The sequence below is a fragment of the Heterocephalus glaber genome, unplaced genomic scaffold (genome assembly GCF_053883595.1).
Source record: "Heterocephalus glaber isolate CG9 unplaced genomic scaffold, H.glaber_assembly_v1.0 deba00001532, whole genome shotgun sequence".
Lineage (NCBI taxonomy): Eukaryota > Metazoa > Chordata > Mammalia > Rodentia > Bathyergidae > Heterocephalus > Heterocephalus glaber.
Window position 1 is genome coordinate 32,677,577 of NW_028258330.1, and position 20,340 is coordinate 32,697,916.

The 20,340-nt window shown below is 34.8% G+C and overlaps 1 pseudogene; it reads left to right on the top strand.

The window, feature by feature from the left end:
• Nucleotides 1-968: 968 nt before the first annotated feature.
• Nucleotides 969-1,937, top strand: LOC106008247 (olfactory receptor 7E24-like; annotated as a pseudogene).
• Nucleotides 1,938-20,340: the final 18,403 nt, after the last annotated feature.

The following is a 20,340-nucleotide window of genomic DNA, read 5'->3' on the forward strand; positions in this document are numbered from 1 at the left end:
TGTCTGTTAATTTCATTTGCACAATTTTTGACTGGATCTTTTACCGTGGGAATCTAATTTTTTATGTTCTTTTTTTAAAAAGGTTATTTTTTTTGGTACAATTTAAATATGCATGATTGTCATATTCATCATAGGAAATCTGTATCTTTCCATGGGAAATCTTGATTGCTCTTTTTCTCATGAGGTAAGTGAACATAAAATAAAAACATTGAGGCAAAATCATTATTCAATGTGATTTTCTAACTAATAAATAATTATGGAATCTATAATTATTAATAAACTATTGGATATTTTAATATACAGAGAGAAAAATAGAAATATGTTTGGTACATAACAGCAAGAAAAAAATGTATATGAAAAGCAAAATAAAAGATAGAGAAAGAAAAGAAATAGATCAAATAATTCTCCAAATTCTCTATTCCATTGTTTCAAAATTATTTCAGTAAATATGCTAATTTTTTCATTTATACTATGAATCTCGCTCAGTTTATTGAAAAGAAAATTTTTGGCTATTATCTATATGTTTTCTTTTCTCAGAGAGCGTACTTTTTGCCTATGAATTATACTCTGAGTAATATTTTTGCACTTGGCGTTCTTTTAAGACTATGGTATATGATGTATTAACCAAGGTTATTCTCTAAATATTTTGGGACGAAATTCTATTTTTTTGAATAGACATAAAAAGAATAGTTTAAAAAAGAATTATATATTCTTATTTTTTAAAAAAGTGTTTAGTATATTTTCCTGGGATCATAGATTTCTCAAATGTTCTTACCATGCCACTTGAGTGTCTATAAAGTGAGAGAGCCCAAAGTGAGGTGCATAACAAACAACCCAATAATGACAGAGTTCTTGAGAATGAGTTTTATCACAATGAATCACTGTGTGTTTAGATTTATAGACCTCATGTGGGTATATTTTGCTTCCCAGTGCTTGAATTTAAAAGAGAGAGAGGCTTGTGTGCTATTTACTAATTTTGTTTTTCCAGTGAATTTTTTGAAATGGTGTTCAAACACCATGGAAACACATAATCTAACATACATCTTTGAATTCTACCTCACTGGTTGCTCAGAGGACAAAGACATGCAGCCTATCCTCTTTGGACTGTTCCTGTCCATCTACCTGGTAACAGTGCTTGGGAACCTGATCATCATTCTAGCCGTGATCTCTGACTCTCACCTCCACACACCCATGTACTTCTTCCTCTGTAACCTGTCCTTGGCTGACATGTGTTTCACCTCCACCATGGTCCCAAAGATGATTGTGGACATCCTAACTCACAGTAGGGTCATTTGCTATGTGGGCTGCCTGACACAGATGTCTTTTGTTTCAATGTTTGGATGTATGGATGACGTGCTTCTGACTGTAATGGCCTATGACCAGTTTCTGGCCATCTGCCACCCTCTGCACTATGCAGTCATTATGAATCCTCGCCTCTGTGTCTTACTACTTTTGGTGTGTGTCTCTATTAGCTTTTTTGACTCCCAGCTGCAAAATCTAACTGTGTTGCAATTTACTTGCTTCAAGGATGTGGAAATTGCTAATTTCTTCTGCCATCCTACTCAACTCTTTAACCTTTCATGTTCTGATACCGTCATAAAAACCTTTGTCACATATTTGGTTGGTACCATGTTAGGCTTTTTCCAATGTTAGGGATCATTTTTTCTTACTGTAAAATTGTTTCCTCCATTCTAAAAATACCATCATCAGGTGGGAGGTACAAAGCCATCTCTACCTGTAGTTCACACTTGTCAGTTGTTTGCTTATTTTATGGAAGTGGTATTGGAGTGTACCTTGGTTCATTTGTGTCATATTCTCCCTGGAAAGGCATGGTGGCCTCACTGATGTACACTGTGGTCACCCCTATGCTGAATACCTTCATCTATAGCCTGAGGAATAGGGACATTACTAGCACCCTGAAGAGGCTCCATTGTTGAAGAGTCTAATCTCATGTTGTTTGGCATCCATTTGCAAAGTTGTTTTTGAAAATGTAATGAAATTGAATATCTCTTACTCATCTGTGAACACTGTCTTATTTCTCATATGATCTTAGAAGACTGATGTATTCAGTATTATTTCCTGATTAATATGAGAATCATGGCAGATTGGCGGTTGGTGGAATTTAGGTTCTATTCACGTTGCAGAAAAATTTCATTTGTGAAGATGAAAGATGGGTAACGTTTTTGGTTGTACAAAAATGATAATGTAATTAATATTACTAATATTACTGTGGTTAAACGGTTAAAATTACATTTTGTTATGTATGTCTTACTACAATAAACAATGGAAACAAAAATTTGAGGGTTTTTCTAGACAATGTCTGGCTATATATTTCAGGCTGGCTTTGAAGTCACGAGGGATCCCAGGATTGCCATTAGATCAAAGTGAGTCCCCTGCCCACTTCTTAATGCTAAGATTACAGGTTTTCTCCACCATGCCAGGCTCAGGATATTTTGTAAAATATAAAATTTTGTAAAAGGAAGAAATTAACAAAGTGAAAAGTATACTTGAGATTCCTTCTGCATAGAGGCAGAGCCCCATTCCTTTTGTGGACATTTATTTTCTCATTTTTCATCAACTTCCGTGACATGTCAGAAGTCCTGAAAATTGGGGTAACATAATCCAACTTGGATATTTATCATTTGCATTCATTAATCAAAGCAAGTTAAATAATAATACATGATTTTCTGGTTCTATTTTCTTATCTAAAGTGGTTTTACTAACTTATATTCATGCTCAAAGCACTCAAGGATTTTTTTTTTTCCATATCCTCAACAACGGTCTTCCATCTTTGATAACAGCCATGCTAACAGATGTGTGATGCTATTTCATATAGGTTTTGATTTGCATTTTCCTGATGGATTACAATATTGGGAATTTTTCCTTACTAATGATGTTATTATAATCAATGTCTAACTGATCACTTTTTTAATTTTTAAATTGTGTTATCTGTTTTTTAGCTTCTGTTTATTTCTTTATCATTAGTTTAGTTTAGTGGTACAATTTAGATATACATAATGTTCAAATACATCTTATGGAATTCATACCTTATATATTTTGATTTTATGTATTCATACGTTATATAGTTTGATTTTTTTGCATTCTTGTACTCTTACTTCTACTCCTCTTCCACTTTTCATTTTCAGAAGATTGTTTCCATTTTATCTTCTTTTCTTGGATTTTTCATTTCTCTTTCTTCTTTTCCCTCTCCCTTTCTTTGTCCCCATTCCCATTTTAACATTTTCTTCCTATTTTGCAATATCTTGTACATTTCAGTCCTTATTTACACTTTCAGTTTTTCACACTAGGGAAACAATATGATGTTTACAAAAGTGTGTCAGATTTATTCTCTTAAAAGTATGGTCTCTAGATGCATCCATTTACCTATAAATGTCTAAAATTTATTCTTATTTATTGCTGAGTAGTACTCCATTTTATAAAAAACACATCTTCTTTATATGTTCATCAGTTGATTGGCATTTGGGCTGTTTCCAAGATATAGCTATTACAAACTGAACTGCTATGAACTGGGTGTGCATATTTTCCTGTGATATGATGCTTTTAATTCTTTCAGGATGATAGCAAGCAGTGATATATCTTGGTAAAATGGAAATTAATGTTAGTTTTTTGAGGAATCTCCATACTGATTTCCTCAGTGGTTGGACCAGTCTACACTCCCATGAACAGTGAAGGATTCCTTTTTCTCCACAGACCCTCCAACATTTTTTATTGATTGATTTACTGATAATAGCCATTCTTTCTGGAGTGAGGTGGATTCTCAGTGTTGTTTTAGTTTCCAACTCTTGAATGACCATTGATGTTGAGCGCTTTGTCATCTACTTATTTACCATTTGTACTTTTTCATCTGAGAAGTATGTATTCATTTCACAGGTCAGTTTTTGGATTGGGTCTTTAAATTTGGGGGTCTGATTTTTTTCAGTTCTTTATTCTAGATAGTAGTCCTTTTACTGAGAAATGGCTGACAACATTTTTCCCCACACTGTGGTTTGTCTCTTCACTCTGTTAGTGATTGTAACAGCCAACATCATATGAAATGGACAAAACTGAAAGCTTTCACTCTATAATCAGGTACAAGACAAGAATGACCACTATCAGTATTCCTACTCATTGCAGATGACATAATACACTACATAGAAGACCCCAGAAACTCCAGAAAATTTCTACATTTAATAATCAAATTTGGTCCTGTAACTAGATCCAAAGTCAGCACTCAGTAACCAGTAGCCTTGCTGTACACGAACAACAAATGGACTGAGAAAGACATTTGGGAAACCACACCTTTCACAACAACATAAAAATGAAATACTTAGGAATAAATCTAATAAAGGAAGTTAAAGATCTACAGTACTCTAAAAAGGAGGTGGAAGAGGATATCAGAAAATGGAAAGATATCCCTTTTTCTTGGGTAGGAAGAATCAACATAGTGAAAATGGCTATACTCTCAAAAGTGTTATACGAATTCAATGGCATCCCAAACAAAATACCCATAGTATATCTCACAGAACTAGAAAAATATTCCCAAAATTCATTTGGAACCAGAAGAGTCCTAGAATGACTAAAGTAGTTCTTGGCAACAAAGGAATGGCAGAGGGGATCAAAATCTCTTGTGGACAATAAATTTCTTTTTTCTCTTCATCTTAGATTAATGTTAGAAACCCCATAGAGGTTGAGATGGCATGGACCAATCTGGGTAATTATAAGCTCTGTGTCTTGAGCCTCCAAGGTCATACAATGGCACCTTGTTCCTCCACCCCTTCACCTTGATGACTCCGTATCCTGTCCCAGCCCCATGGTTGTCTGCATCAGGAAGCTCCCATTTAACTTTGTATTAATTTAAGTCCTGAGGACAGAGACTGAGGATTCATTGGGCAACAGACATAGGAGCATCTTTGGGTCTGCTCTCCTTGGCTATGAAAAAGGAGATAAACAGCATCATCCAGTAAGTGCAGATGGGCATGACTGATATGCAAAGATCCTGAAAGTATTGATTCCTCAACATGCTGACAAACATGACACTTTGAGTAGCCAGTGGGAAGTTACAAATATGAAAAATATCAGTTATAAGGAATGAAAATTCTGTGGGTTTGGTTTTCTCTGGGAAAGCAGAATCATTATTTCAATTTTGTTTTCTACACATCCTGTTTCCCATTCCAAAGGATATCTCACTCAAGACAGGAGAAAATATGTCTTTTTTAGTGATTCCTCAGCACTCCAGAATGATTAGGAAGGTGATTATAAGAATGTAGGAGAGGAGAATAGCAAGCATAACATCATAAACATGTTTTGAGGGCTCCTTATATCTTGGGCACTGAAGTACTTATATAATACATTAACCCCTCCACCTCCCTGTATTTATAAAATTTGTTTCAATTATTTCAGAAACATCTCTCTGAGATCTTTGTCTCTCATCTGTTTCTGTCTATGTTGTATGCAGCTGGGGCCATTCACTGCTCTACTTGGTGAGCTTCCCATGCTTGCAATCATTTCACAAGTCTAAAATGGAATTATCATGTCTTGGTTTCAGTTCAAAATGTATCTCAGTTGCACTTGAGTTTATGAATATTTCTTTCTGTTTATATCTTTCTATGGGTTTGGAAACAATGAAAACTTTTAATGCATTGGACAGGATCTTTATATTTTTTTTTAATAATTTTAGTTCCACTTATTTTTACTGGGATAGAGGGCAGGCTTGTGATATCGCCAAGACAGCATTGTCATTAGTGTTGATTTGTACTTGAAGAAATGCCCTGAAGAGTACACAGATAAGGAGTGCTCTATTTGGGTTAATGTATATAAAATTAAAGCAAAAGAAAATGTAGCCAACATTGTTATTAGTGATAAAAATAATCTCCATAGCAATTATGTCCTTTGACCTGAAATTACTCTTATTTCTGTTGGAAGACATTTTATTTTTGTGTATATATACACATATATATATGCATATGTTTGGGGATTAATGATGTACTTCCTTTTTTTTTTTTTTTTTGTACTGGGAATTGAACTCAGGTCCTTGTGCTTGTGCAACAGGCAGCAAAAACACTGAGCTAAATCCCAGGCCCGATGGGCGTTCATTTATATCTGATTCCCAAGAGCCTATATACTGATTGTCACAGAAGGTTGCAATAAAAATAAAAAACCTGTATTAAACATTGAAAATACCTTTCCCTAAGTCACAATAACTGTCCTAATCAGCCTGAAGTGAAAATGTTTGGTGTGTTCTTCTCTGGAAGTTTGTTCCTTTTTGAACATCCCTTAGATAAGGGATACATCAAAATAGGTGGTTTGTATTCATATCATGGGCACATGACCCTTACAATCCATTTCATTGTATTTACATCAATATTCAAATACACAGAAGATATATTCATAGGTTTTAAAAGGCATAAATGGTAGAGAGCATGTGAATATGATTCAAGCTGAGATTTGATATAGAACTTCATATCATTCCAGGCACCATTACCATTTGAATTCAGATTACAATATTTATCAGTACACTTCCTACTTTTTAAAGGTGTAGTTATTTATTTTAAAAACAAATTCTCACAATGAGTAAATAATTACCAAACTTCCTTGAGTTGCCACACATGTGGAGTTGAATGTTACTCTTATTTTCCTTAAGCAGTGTGAGCACAAAGAGGAGAGATTCACACACAGTCTGCCCATTATTGGAGATCAATGATACAGGATTAAATAATTTTCTCAGCACCTTCACTTGGCAAAAGCACCGTTGTGCCACTGGAGGAAAATGAAAATGTTATTCCCCATATAAGAGTGAAAATTTTTTGTGTATTAGCATGAAAAGATGTCCAGTGTTTACTGTCCAGTGATGACACTGGACAGAATGCATGGATATTTTGAAGATATTTCTGAAGAATAAATGGATGTAAGTGGCTAATTTTATTGGAAAAATTGTGAAATTTTAACAGCATTAATTTTTGGAAATCAGAAATATATCCTCCAATATCTTATATGCAACTATTTACTTGAGTGATAGGATGAGAGGTACAAAAATTTAGATGAGTGTAATAATAATAAACTTACAGGTTAAATGAGGTCTCTCTCTTTCAAATAATGCTGTGTATTCTTAAAAGAGAGTTAAAATCATTTGCGGGTTTAACCTAATCTATTTTGGGAACAAAGGTGTTTTCTTATGCATTACTTACATTAATTTTAGTTAGTTTTCCAGGAAGTTTTTAAGGAAACTGCTTGTGGATTCATCAATCAACAATGACCTGGAAATACTGACAGGAAAATCTACCCATTAAATTCATGACAATAGATCCCTTTGAAGAGAAGAAAGCAGAATTAAGAAATTATGGAGAGATACCAAGTACTCAATTTTCTTAGGTAATTGTTCAGATCTCTAAATATGTTAATGCTGATGTAAACATTATTAAATATTTACATGTTCATATCTATAAAGATAATATTAATTGGGCCTTTTCTAAAGGCCAGCAAGTTTTCTAAGGTACTGGTTTTCAACTCTTGCTTGAGAAAGTAACACAAAATCTTGAAATGTAAACATGATTAAATTTACTGGACAAAGTCTATAGTTTCTGTACATTTCTCAATATCCCCAGATAAATATATTACTAAATTAGAACCAACAGTGATGCAAATTTAATGACTTTTAAAAGATTTTCTTATAGAAGCCATATAAGGTAGGTATTTCTACTCCTCATTTTACAGATGAGGTGGGATTACATTATTCACAGTTGTGTTTATGTAATTTAATGTAACTTGTTCTATTGCATCTGAGTTTTAAGGTGTGTTTACATTATTTCATGTAATATATATATATATATTTTTTTTTTTTTGGGTACCGGGAATCGAACTTGGGACCTTGTGCCTGTGAGACAGGCGGTGGAACCACTGAGCTAAATCCCTGGCATGTAGTATATGTTTAATGTGTTCTTTCTAATAAAATCACAGTGTGGCCTGACCAAAAATTGTCTCCCAGTTTCCCTCACATAAATGAAATAAGAGAAATACAGTTTACATATTAAGAAAGATTAATGAGAAAAATCTGTAGATTAGAACTAAGAAAGGTTAGACACAGGCAGGGCTAAGGGACTTTGTTTCCTGTGTCTTAGCCTGCATACAGGAGGGTGTGAACAACAAAGGTAAACAACATTTCTAAGCTGCTGCAGAATACAGAATCAATAGAGAGATGTTTACATAGCAGATATGCTAGTGATATTATATTATATAATAAATCTGTATTAAATTTGAAATATCAAAACACTTCTTATCATTTGATATTTTTAATTATTGACAGGTGTGGTGTAAACTAATGCTACCTTTGTGGTCAGTATGTCCTAAGATTTTTTGCACTTATTTCAACCTGCTGTATACAAACTCAAATTCACCAAAGCCCAGGTAAACTCAAATTCACAAGATGAATTTGATGAACTCAAGTTCAGCAAATAGCTTATATACAAACAAAGGCTGAGAGAGCTCTTACATTCTTGAAAGAGAAAAATCAGAAAACCCAAAATGATAAAAAATTCTCTTAGCAAAATGGCTTAACACAATTTGTTCTAATTATGAACACTTAAATTAAAATTTTCATATAGTGCAATCCTAGATTTTATAGTATTTGTAGGCACTTTAAGTAAATAGTTGAAAGTCTTAAAATTTTTCCAATAGAATCATATTTGCTTAACTGAGTGTGTCGTAAATATTCTTTATGCTTTTTTATTAAAAAAAAGAATGTTGGTGTTTTTTTTACTGGGATCAAGGACTTCTGAACCTTATGTCCTTGGTGTGCTTACACTGTGAAGCCGAGTATCTGTAAAGTATTAGTATACAGAGGAGGTGGATAACAAACCACCCAACATTGAGTCTTTGATGGAGGAGTTTGTTACAATATAGCAATGCTGCTGAAGGTTTTGGACCTCAAGAAGAACTACTTTGCTACTGAAAACTTGAATTACTAAAACACACTCAGTTTTATGTACTATTTTTTATTTCATTTTTCAAATGATTATTTTGGAAAGGAGTTCAAGCACTTTGGCAGCACATAATCCAACGAGAGTCTCAGAATTCCATCTCCTGGGCTTCTCAGAGGATTCAGACCTGCAGCCCATTCTCTTTGGACTGCTCCTGTCTATGTACCTAGTCATTGTGCTCGGGAACCTGCTCATCAGCCTGGCCATCAGCTCTGACTCCCATCGCACATCCCCATATACTTCTTCCTCTCTTACCTGTCCTTGGCTAACATCTATTTCACCTCCTCTACTGTCCTAAAATTTGTTGTGGGCATCTTAACTCACAACAGAGTCATCTTCTATGTGAGCTGCCTGACACTGATGTCTTTTTTCATTCTATTTGCATGTATGGACAACATGCTTCTGACAATGAGAGCCTATGACTGGTTTGTCACGTTCTGCCACCCCCTGCATTATTCAACCATTATGAACCCTCATCTCTGTGTCTTGTTATTTTACTCTCTGTTTTTGTTGGCCTTCTGGAGTCCCAGCTGCACAACTTAATTGCTTTACAACTTAACCTGTTTCAAAGATGTGAAAAATGCTAGTTTCTTTTATGACCCTTCTCAACTCCTTAACCTTTCATATTCTTGTACTATAATCATATATAATATATATAACAGTAGTCATATATATTTTGGTACCATATCTGTTTTTGCTGCCATGTCTCAGACTGTTTTCTCTTACTATAAGATTATTTCCTCTCTTCTGTAAATCCCCTCATGGGGGTGGGGGATGCAAAGCCTTTTCTGCCTGTGGTTCTCACCGGTCAGTTATTTGCTTATTTTATGGGACAGGTCTTGGAACATATCTTGGTTCAGCCTTGTCATATTCTCCCAGCAAGAGCGAAATAGCCTCACTGATGTACCCTGTGTTCACCCCTCTGCTGAATCCCTTCATCTATAGCCTGAGATACAGGGACATTCTTAGTGCCCTGAAGAGGCTCCACAGTTGGAGATTCTAATTCCAGGACATACAACATCTATTTGGAATGTGGTTTTTAAAAGGTGGTAAAGCAGAAGACTCAAACTTCATCCACAAATACTGACTCATTCATTGTATTCCATAAGTCCAGTGTGTGGAATTTATCATGTTTCAGAACAGAATCCTGACTGGCTGAGAAATGTTGAGATTAAGGTTCTTCATATGTGCAAAATTGATCTGAGATGGTGAAAGTTTTGGAGATTAATAAGAATGATGAATATGCAAAAACAAAATTGTAGTTAATGTTACCAAGCTGTGCACCTAAAATTGGTTAAAATGGTACATTTGGTGACATACATCTTAATGCAATAAGCATCAATAAAGCTAGAGAATTCTGATATGTGCAACTTTTGGCAACTTTGTATCCTGTAGTTAGAATATTCTTAAAATTACAATTTTTAAATTATGAGTTTCCTTGTCTTCCTTCAACCTATCTATATTTCTATCCTATCTTATATCACCCTCCCCAGTCTTTGAGCTCTCCTTCCTAAGGGATGTGATTGGGCTGAAGTTGCATCTTCTTATAATTGCTTCAGGCTGAGTAGGATGGTAGGGGGGCACTGCCCTTGACAAGTTAGGAAACAAAAGCCTGACTCCTGCTTATCTAAAGGAGACAAAGAATGATGGGTTTTCTTGTTTGATCAATCATCATCCTTTGTTACCCTAGAAAAAAATCAAATTAGTGAGTCAATGAATTTTCAATCTCATTTTTTAACCAAGTTAAATAAGCAAGTATCAAAAACTAAAAGCACAATATTGGTGAACAGTGCTTCAAAATCTCTGTTGAATTCAGACAAAAATCAGGCAGCATTTTATTTCTACATTATTTAAGGTGTTTATCCAAGTACAACAGATGGAGTCATAATATATATATATATATATATATATATATATATATATATAGTTTTCTCTGTTTGTTTAATAAGAGACCCAATTTCCCCTTACCTTAATGGCAAAAATACAGCAAGTAAATATATGTATATTTCTATCTGAGCATTGGACTATCAAAATTTTAGTGCCAGACTGAGAACATGTGATCTGTTGTCCATTTTGTATCCCTGAGGACATTTTATAATGATTGGCTTCTGATAATATAAACATAGTCTGGAATAGATGTCAGAAAGTTTATATCACAAAATTAATAAAGTTTAGGAGGTTGAATATTTATATTGTTATTTTCAACATCTAGGCACACCTATTCAAGAAGCCAAATCTTCACCTGAGAGTTAATTTATAGCTACATAAAAAATAACATAATAACAGCTCACCAAGACAGCTAGAAGGAGATGTTTTAGGGGAGAAATAGTGGGTCTGGGAATATTAACTTCTTGTAGTTGTAGCTTAAGATGTAATAACTTCAGCTGGAAACTTCCAGTAGTGGCTGGTGCAGTGTTTGGAGCTCCTTTTTAACTATAGCCTAGATTTATCTCATTTTATAATGCCACCATTCCACATTTTCAGTTATACTTTGCTGTTGGGTGTTTAAACAAAGTCAAATTAAGACACTGTCAAACAAAATTAATGTATTTAGACATATCTGTGAACAAGGTCAGTTAAGGGTCTTGAGGATTTACATTTGGGGCCATATACAGTTTCTTAGATCCTCTAGTTTTTTGCTCTACCAGTTGTGTCATCTGCCAGGATGGGTCATAGTCTTGCTTGTCCATATGTATTTCCTAGAAAGCATGGTAACAATTCCCTTTTTAATGACTCTTTTTGGCAAAAATACACACATTACTCATTTTCACTGTGGTCCAACACTCTTTTTTGTTGGACTTTCAGTGACTCACCAGAGTTGCAGATTCTATTTTGAAGGATATTGTCATGTCTTGGGATTTGACTGACCATCTAGGGCAAAGGCCAAAATGTTGGCTCAACTTGTAGGCTCTTTGTTACATTGATTTCTAAGCCTGCCTTTTTTGACACCCAGAATTTCAATTACATCAGTTGTGAATGGGAGAAGTATGCAGTATTCCTGTTATAATAGTTTCAGGATATTGAAATCTTTGAAATATGTAGTACAACAAGAGAATAGCTACCTTTTCCATTAATCATCGTCAGGATTAGGAGTATTCATGTAAGGAGTCAATGTCATATTCTATCTGACCTGTACTTGATGGTATATCAGCTGAATCTACTATTTAAGTTGTCTTTTATAAGTCACATTCTTGTAGAAAGTTAACAGATAACATTTACAAAATTTTGCCAGGAAAACAAAAAAATGAAACTTACAAGAAGAAACAAAATATTTTAGGATAACATCATGCTGATATTATTATACCAGGGCCATTAGATTCTCTTTATTACCTCTGAAATATATTTTAATTTTTATGGTAGTGTAACATGATTAATTTTATTTTATCAAATTATAAAATATTAAATGGCATAAATGAATCATCAATTAATTTGTAATTTTTTTTAAATGAAGTGTATGTAGAATGCACTTGTTCAAAGATGTGTGTTATAAATGACTGTTTTTGAGTCTTTCTTCATTAGAATGACCCTGCACAAACTGGATAATGTTTAGGTACACTATCATAATACAATAAAGACCACATAAACCTAAGTCAGGAAAAGTCTATCATTGTAAACAATTTTACTCCAGGATACCAATATGATAAGTGTTCACCTATGTTTTGCACTTAAGAAACCATGTAGAATTATGGAATGCAAATTCATTTAATGTACAAAGAAGTCAGTAATAATTAGCATCACAGCTACACAGAAGTCTTTAATATTAAATTTGTTTTTACTCTTAAGGTAAAATTTAGAGTCCTTTGGAGTGAGAAGCTGACCAGTGAGGAGCTCAGCCACGTGGAGCTGAGCTGCAGCCCCAACCCCACTCTAGGCCTATGAATGACCAGAGGAGCCATGTGCAGCACCACCCCAGAACCTTCCCTTCTGGCTTCCTGGCTATGCCTGTACCCGGATCCACACTGAAGAGACAAGGAGATCATAAAGGCCATTGCCCTGATCTCCAGAAGATACAGCAAAAGTGGACAACAGAAAGAGGGACTCTCTCAGGGTCTTTGATGAAAATTGAAGCACACAGGAAAAGTGAAGGAAATCTCTGCAATAAAAGCACACTGGACCACCATAGTGGCTAATATTCTGTAGACATTTTCCTATGATTTTATGAGGTCATTACAATAACAATATAAAATCAAATGATTCAATTTTTTTCCTAAAATATTATTGTTTAATTATTGATAGATTCATTGCACACTAACACTGTATGTGTGATCATTGATGCTTCATGTTTATGAGGGTATTCATTAGAAATTGAAGTCCACCAAAGCCAAAACTATAAGTTGTGTATTGTTATGCCTTGTGTTTAGATTTACCCACAAAGCCTCATGCAGTCATAGGTGGGTTTTTTCAGAGGTGGCTGGATCTATAGTATGTGATGCTGGTATTGATATGGTGCAATACTAGGATTGTAAACACTAGGATTGAAGGTGCTACCCACCCTTAGTTTTGGGGATAAGGTGCAAGGGATTAAAGGATCTGTGGTTGTTCCTTGTTGCTTTACCATGAGCTGTTTCTGCTCTGCAATTCAACCCTGCCTTGGAGCAAGCCAATTGTGCACTAAAAATTCTACAAACTGTGAGCATTCATCACTTTATCTTTGGGGGTTGCAAATTTTGCAGCAGCAATGATCTCTGTGCTTTGAACCCTTAAGGACATAGAACAGTCAATGTTCTGTGCCTCCAGAACTGCAGTCCAGTGGGATCCACATCTTTGTGTCTTACTCCATAATATCCTGGATCAGGAGATGCTTATCTGAGCCTGCATTCATGCCTACTATGAGGACAGAGCCTGTGTCTTCATTGGGCACCAAGACATTGGATCTGAAGACTTCTGCTATCCCTCAGCAGACTAGCAGTGGAAACTAGTAAGTGCTGAGAGAAATGATGGATGGAGGAGGGAGTTTCTATCAGGATCATTGGTTTCCCATCATCAGGGCCATCATGCAATTTGGGCAGCTGGATGGGAGCATAGAGTTGTACAAAAATTTATCAATAAGGACTGTCATTCCCAGAAATGTTTTTCTCACTGTGAAGCCATGGAGAGGTCCTTGCAGATCTCAATGTGTGACAGCTGCTGTATCAGCTACAAGGAGAATGGTTACATTCATAGCCAATCTTCACAGAAAGAGCAGGGACTGAAAATTCACCACAGATCACTATTTGTCTATTCCAGAACATCCTTTCAGCTGTCCATATCCTTTTGAAATTTTGTATCAGCTCACTCAATCTAAAAAGGAGAGTTGAACTCAGATCTTACTTTCCTTCATACTCTGGAAATTTAAATGAGTGTAAAAGTGTATCCACAATGAAGACCACTCTCCTTGTGCTTGTTTGGGGGTACTTTAACCACAGTCTGAAAATTTAATTGATTTCTTTTGGGTCCAATTTTATGTCTTGAGCACAGGAAAGTTTGTTAGGATTTCTAAGCTCATTGTTGCATCTGAGTGGAATTCAATCGTAAAACTGCATTGAGTATGAATGAAACAGATAATCAATCTTCTCTATGAGGTTAATATGTTATGAGTATAAAATCAGAAGAGACTGAAGTTAGGTATTAACAATTATAAGAATAATATTCATACCATTCAACTAAAGGATCTTGTGACTTGAAATGATCGTTTTCCTATTTCTGGAGCATAGCAATTAAATTTTTCCTTATATTTACTACTTTATTCCTTATATTTAGTATATGCTGTATATTTTGAAAGAAATGAGCATCTTCTATATCTAATTCTGAGAGACCATGTTCAGCAGAGAAAAGAAATTAAAAAATAATGCATATTAAACCATGAATATACCCTTCCTTTATTCATAAATACTGGACATAAGCAATGTGGATTCAACACACTTGGTGGTTTTCTCTTTGCCTTTTTATCCTTTTCATGGATATCTCCTAGCATTAAATGCAAGATAAAATAGAAGTTTTTTATGTGTATATCGTGGACATATGAGACCCATAATTCCATTTATTTGAATTGATAATATTCAATTATTTAATGACCACAGAAAAGATGCTTATGAGTATAGAGGGAGCAAAAGAAGCAAAAAGAGGAGAAGGCAGGCAAGCATTACTGCTGAAGCAGTGACATATTATACACATTTTAGTCTTTATCATCATTCCAAGACTTCATAGAGTTATTGACAATTGTATGCACCAATAATTGTATGCACCATTTCTTTGATTATTGAGTTCTTAAAAAAAATCTCACAGTGACTAAATATTTAGTAGTTCCTAAACAAAGATTTCTTGCCAAACACATGGTGAGGATGGCTTTTGTTTTAACTATATACATTAAGCACAGAGCTCAGAAAAGTAGAGTTATTTATGCACCTTCACCATATTGTAGGAATTCAAGCATATGGTACAAAAGCATTCATTTTTTTGCCTCCATATTGGGACATTTTCTCTTGCACTGGAGACAAGTGGAAAAACTACCCCCTCTACAATTTGAAATTTCTTTTCTTTTCCTTACTTTTTTGGAGGTTTGAAACATGGTCTCATTGTATGGTAGAGGATATCATTGCATTTGAGATCCTCCTACCTCTGAATCTTAAGTGCTGAGATTATAGATGTACATGACTATGCATGGCTAAGATGAAATTTCTTGATGAGTTATATTGAAAGGTTATTACCAGAGAGACTTCATATATATTTTTGATGGTACATCCTAAGAATAAGAGGATGTATTTAATGACTGAATTTTTATTGTGATAACAAATATGTGATAAGTAGTAAATTGGATGTCTATAAATTGTTGGAAATGTCATCTGAAAATTCACTTGTGTGGTATGGAGAAGGCACAAGAATTTTAAAGGTTTGTTGCAATAAGGAACTGATGTCCCTCTCTCTGGTAATTCTGTAAATCATCTAAATTTTTGAAGGGAGAAGTATGTACTTCACAGAGATAATTACAATTACCATGCTGATGTAGCTAGTATATTTCATGGGTGATAGGTGATGTATTGTATTCTATTTAGAAGGTTTTATATATTCTTTAGGTAAACACTTAAGAAAAATCTTTATGGATACATGAAATTAAACTGGCATGGAAAAACTTGAGAAGAAAATGAGATTCCTGACAGCAGTTGTCTTTGGAGAATAAGTGTGCAGGACAACAGAATAGTGTAGAAATGCCAACTACTTGAATTATGTAGGTAGTAGTTTCTATCTGATTAAAGTAAGAGTTATGATGCAAATGATATTAGATGATATTTCTAACAGTAAACAGTTTTATTGAGTAACAAAATAGTAATAATAGATCATATAAATGAACTTTTTCTAAGTGTTAGGAAATATCAGAAGTGATACATCAATCTTGACAGATATGTTGATTAGACTGGTTTAATTTAATCAGAGTATCTGAATATTTATAAAGTCTCCAGTTTGATATATTGATATATAAAACTGAGAAGCACTAGTTTATGCATATAACTATTTTTCTTCTTGTTTCACTTTTTCCTTTGTGGTGATGTAGATCAATCCTGTGGTCTTGTACATGGTAGACAATGCTCTACCATCCTGCTATACTCCCAGCACTGGGAATTTTCCAAAGTGTCTTTAAAACAGCTGCATAAGTAACAGTTATTGTTATTTATTACGATAGATGAAAGTGCCAAACGTGTTTGTCATTTCCTCCACTTTCTTGTTTTGCATCACTTCCAAATTATATCACAGTGCAAGATGACATAATAACGAACTCGAGTTTCCATCGAGTAGCTCAATTAAGAGCCTTATAATCCATGTTTCAGGAAATATTTACTTAAAAGTGTATTCATCAGGGGTAGGAGGAAGCTCAGGACTCAAACCTGGGCGTTGGAGCTGACCATGGTGCTAAAGCCCTTCAGATTCTGGAAATTATTTGTGATCAGAAAAACAATGAAAGAGCATTTCCAGGTTGTTTAAGAATGTAATTTCAAGGGAAAATAACTACATATCTGTTTTGTAAGTGCAAATCTTACAAATATATGGTATTGACAAAAATAAACCTGTGGAGGAAAAATACAATTTAAAAAGTGTTTCTTAACATTTCATTACTTTTGAGGGAAAGTGCTTAGGATTGACTCCAAGATTACACACCCAGCTGTGTTTTATTTATTTTTTTTAATTTTGAGACAAGGTTTTGTTAAATTACTGTTTCCCAGATTGGGTTCAAATTTTCAATTCTCCTGCGTCAGCCTCCCAGACTGCTGGGATTACAGGCATGTGCCCCCATGGCTAGCTATGTTCCACCACTTTTCAATCATTGACTTGTGCAGTGTGCACTAATGCCATATTTGTGGTTAGTGATATGATTATGTGCATTAAAGGAAACAAAATTTATAAAATTTTCACAAAGTTAAAGGATACAGATGAACAGGGTACAATATAGATTAAATATTTCTTAAAAGACAGGCTTAATTTGAGAGAACAGTGACTTGCTTGAAAGAAATATAACAGAAATCCGAGAATGATGAAAAATGTCTGGGTGATAACAGACACATACCTATATTTACGAATAAACCATCACATTAGTTGAGTGTTCACATGATGCAGTCCTAATTTCTGTAGACTTGTAATAGATATTGTAAGTATAGGAATATGGTACTTTTAGATAAACATAAGTTTGAATGCTTCTTAATTGCACTAAATATTTTTCTGAAAGGAGACAGGTTATTATTTAGTCTTTATTGTTATTTAAAAGAGGAGACTATATTTTGTTGTGCTCATGGACTTCTCAGTTGCTAATATTTTGGGCTATAACATTGTTGAGTGTTTCTATGGTAGGTGGGTATGGAAGGATGGGAATAACACAAAGACCATTAATGAAAAACAATTCCCATCGCTTCTCAGCCTTTTGGCTAAGACCAAGTGAAAACCTTTCCAAGGGAATTGTTTTTATCACCTGAAGGTGTATGGACTCCAAGTGGAAATAATTTATGTTTGAGTACATGAACTCAAAATACATAAAGAACAGTGTATTTGTTTATGTGCATTTTTCTTCCAACTTTTTTATCTTCCAAAGTTGTTCAAGGAGTACCAAACCAGAAAATCTAACAGAGGTCTCCAAATTCCATCTCTTGGGCTTCTCAAGTGATCCAGACCTGCATCCCATCCTCTTTGGACTATCCCTGTCCATCTATTTGGTCACAGTGATCGGGAACCTGTTCAATATCATGGCTATAATCTCTGACTCCCACCTCCACATCCCCACGTACTTCTTTCTGTCCAACCCATCCTTAGCTGACATGTGTTTAGCCTGCACCACAGTCCCAAAGATGATTCTGGACATCCAAAGTGACAGCAGAGTCATCTCCTATGTTGGCTGCCTAACACCGTTGTCTCTTTTTATGATATTTGTATGTATGGATGACATGCTTCTGACTGTGATGGCCTATGATCAGTTTATGGCCATTTGTCATCCCTTGCAGTATCTGATCACTATGAATCCTCACCATTGTGGCTTCTTAGTTGTGCTGTCTTTTTCATTTAATCTCTTGGACTCTCAGCTCCACAATTTAATTGTCTTACAATTTACCTATTTCAAGGACGTGCTCATTTCCAGTTTCTTTTGTTATTCTGCTCAACTCCTTAAACTTGACTCTTCTGATTTCTCCAGTAACATTTTAAAGTATATTGCCAGTGGATTATTTGGATTTTTTTCCATCTTAGTCATATTTTTATCTTACTATAAAATTATTTATTCTATACTGAGAATCTCATCACCAGGAGGGGAGTTTAAAGCCCTCTCCACCTTTGGGTCTCACCTATCAGTTGTTTGCTTATTTTATGGAACAAGCAGTGGTCTGTACTTCAGTTCAGCTGTACAACAGTGTCCCACAAATTATTTTTGGGCCTCAGTCATTTATACCTTGGTCACACCTATGGTAAATCCCTTCATCTATAGCCCGAGGAAGAGGGATATTAAAAGTAGCTTAAGCAGGATCCTCAGTAGAAAATTCTTATCTTAGGACCAGAGGTATCTGGTATAAATATAGAGTGAAGAGGAAAGTAAAATTAAACATTTATATCTGCACATTCTGCTTCAACAATCATATTGTTTTTTATTAGATGATTTTACATTCTCATTATGTATTTATCAGAGTAAAATAGTGGTAGTCAGTGTTTGAGCATAGGAAGTAATGGGAGTTTTAATGAGTAAAAAGTTTTAGTCAGTGAAGATGAACAATTTCTGTAAGTGGATTTTGGATGTGGATGTACTATAGTATGAGTATAATTAATGCTACTGAGATCTTCATTTAAAAATGATGAATATAATCAATTATTTATTTAAAAATTTTACCATAATATAAATGGAAACAAAAAACCAGAAAACCCAGACAAATCTTGAAAAGAAACGAGAGAAATGAATATATAACTATGTTTCCTAGTGATTATAGGAAGAACCCCTAAATTTAGTGGAGGTTTATTTTCCCTTCTTTTCACATTAGTATTAGAAAGCCCTTTGAGTTTGTGATGGATCTATTTGCTTAATTACGAGCTTGATGCATTCAGTCTCCAAGGTCATATAACAGTTAATATTCAGTCTGTGCTCCAGAAATTATATGATGGCTCCAGTCCAGCTGGCACCATACCTGTGTCTCTTCCTCCTATGGTTGTCTGTGTCTGAAAGTTCCTGTATAAGACTGGATGCAAGTATATTCTGAGGACAGGGCATGGGTTCTCATTAGGAAATAGGTAGAGAAGGGATATTGAATTTTCTGTCCTTTTATGACCCCTCAGAAAACTAGTACAAGGCACTAAATGGTGAAAGGCATGAAGGAGGAAGGAAGGACTATCAGGTACATTTAGTGTCCATTGTCAGGACAACAATTAAGTTTTGGGTAGCCAAATGGGAGAATACCTACGTGCAAAACTTTACCTATGGGGGCTGTAGAATAAACGTGTATGATTGTGGTTGGGGTTGTAGAAATCACATCCAGTGTTTTGATTTCTTCCCATAATGGTTCTTCTTTTCAAAGACATCCCAAGCAGACAATAGAAAATGGGTTTCTCCAAATGATTTCCTGAGCAATTCAAAGGGGTCATGAAGGACACATTGAGGATGAGGATGCAAATGAGCATGACAATAATCATAACTTCATCAGTCACATTTGATACATTTCTGAGTGTCAATTGTTTTATCTAGATTGTTTCAATTCATCTACATCAGCTTCCCTAGGCTATAAATGCCACATTATTTTTATGGAAAAGAAATGAGGATGACATTTTTATCCAACATGAACTTATAGATAGCTTGGCACACTGAAGCCATGTTTGAATTGAGCTGTCTGATTAGATGCACAGGGAACCTGGGTAGGAGAATCCTGGCATTTTG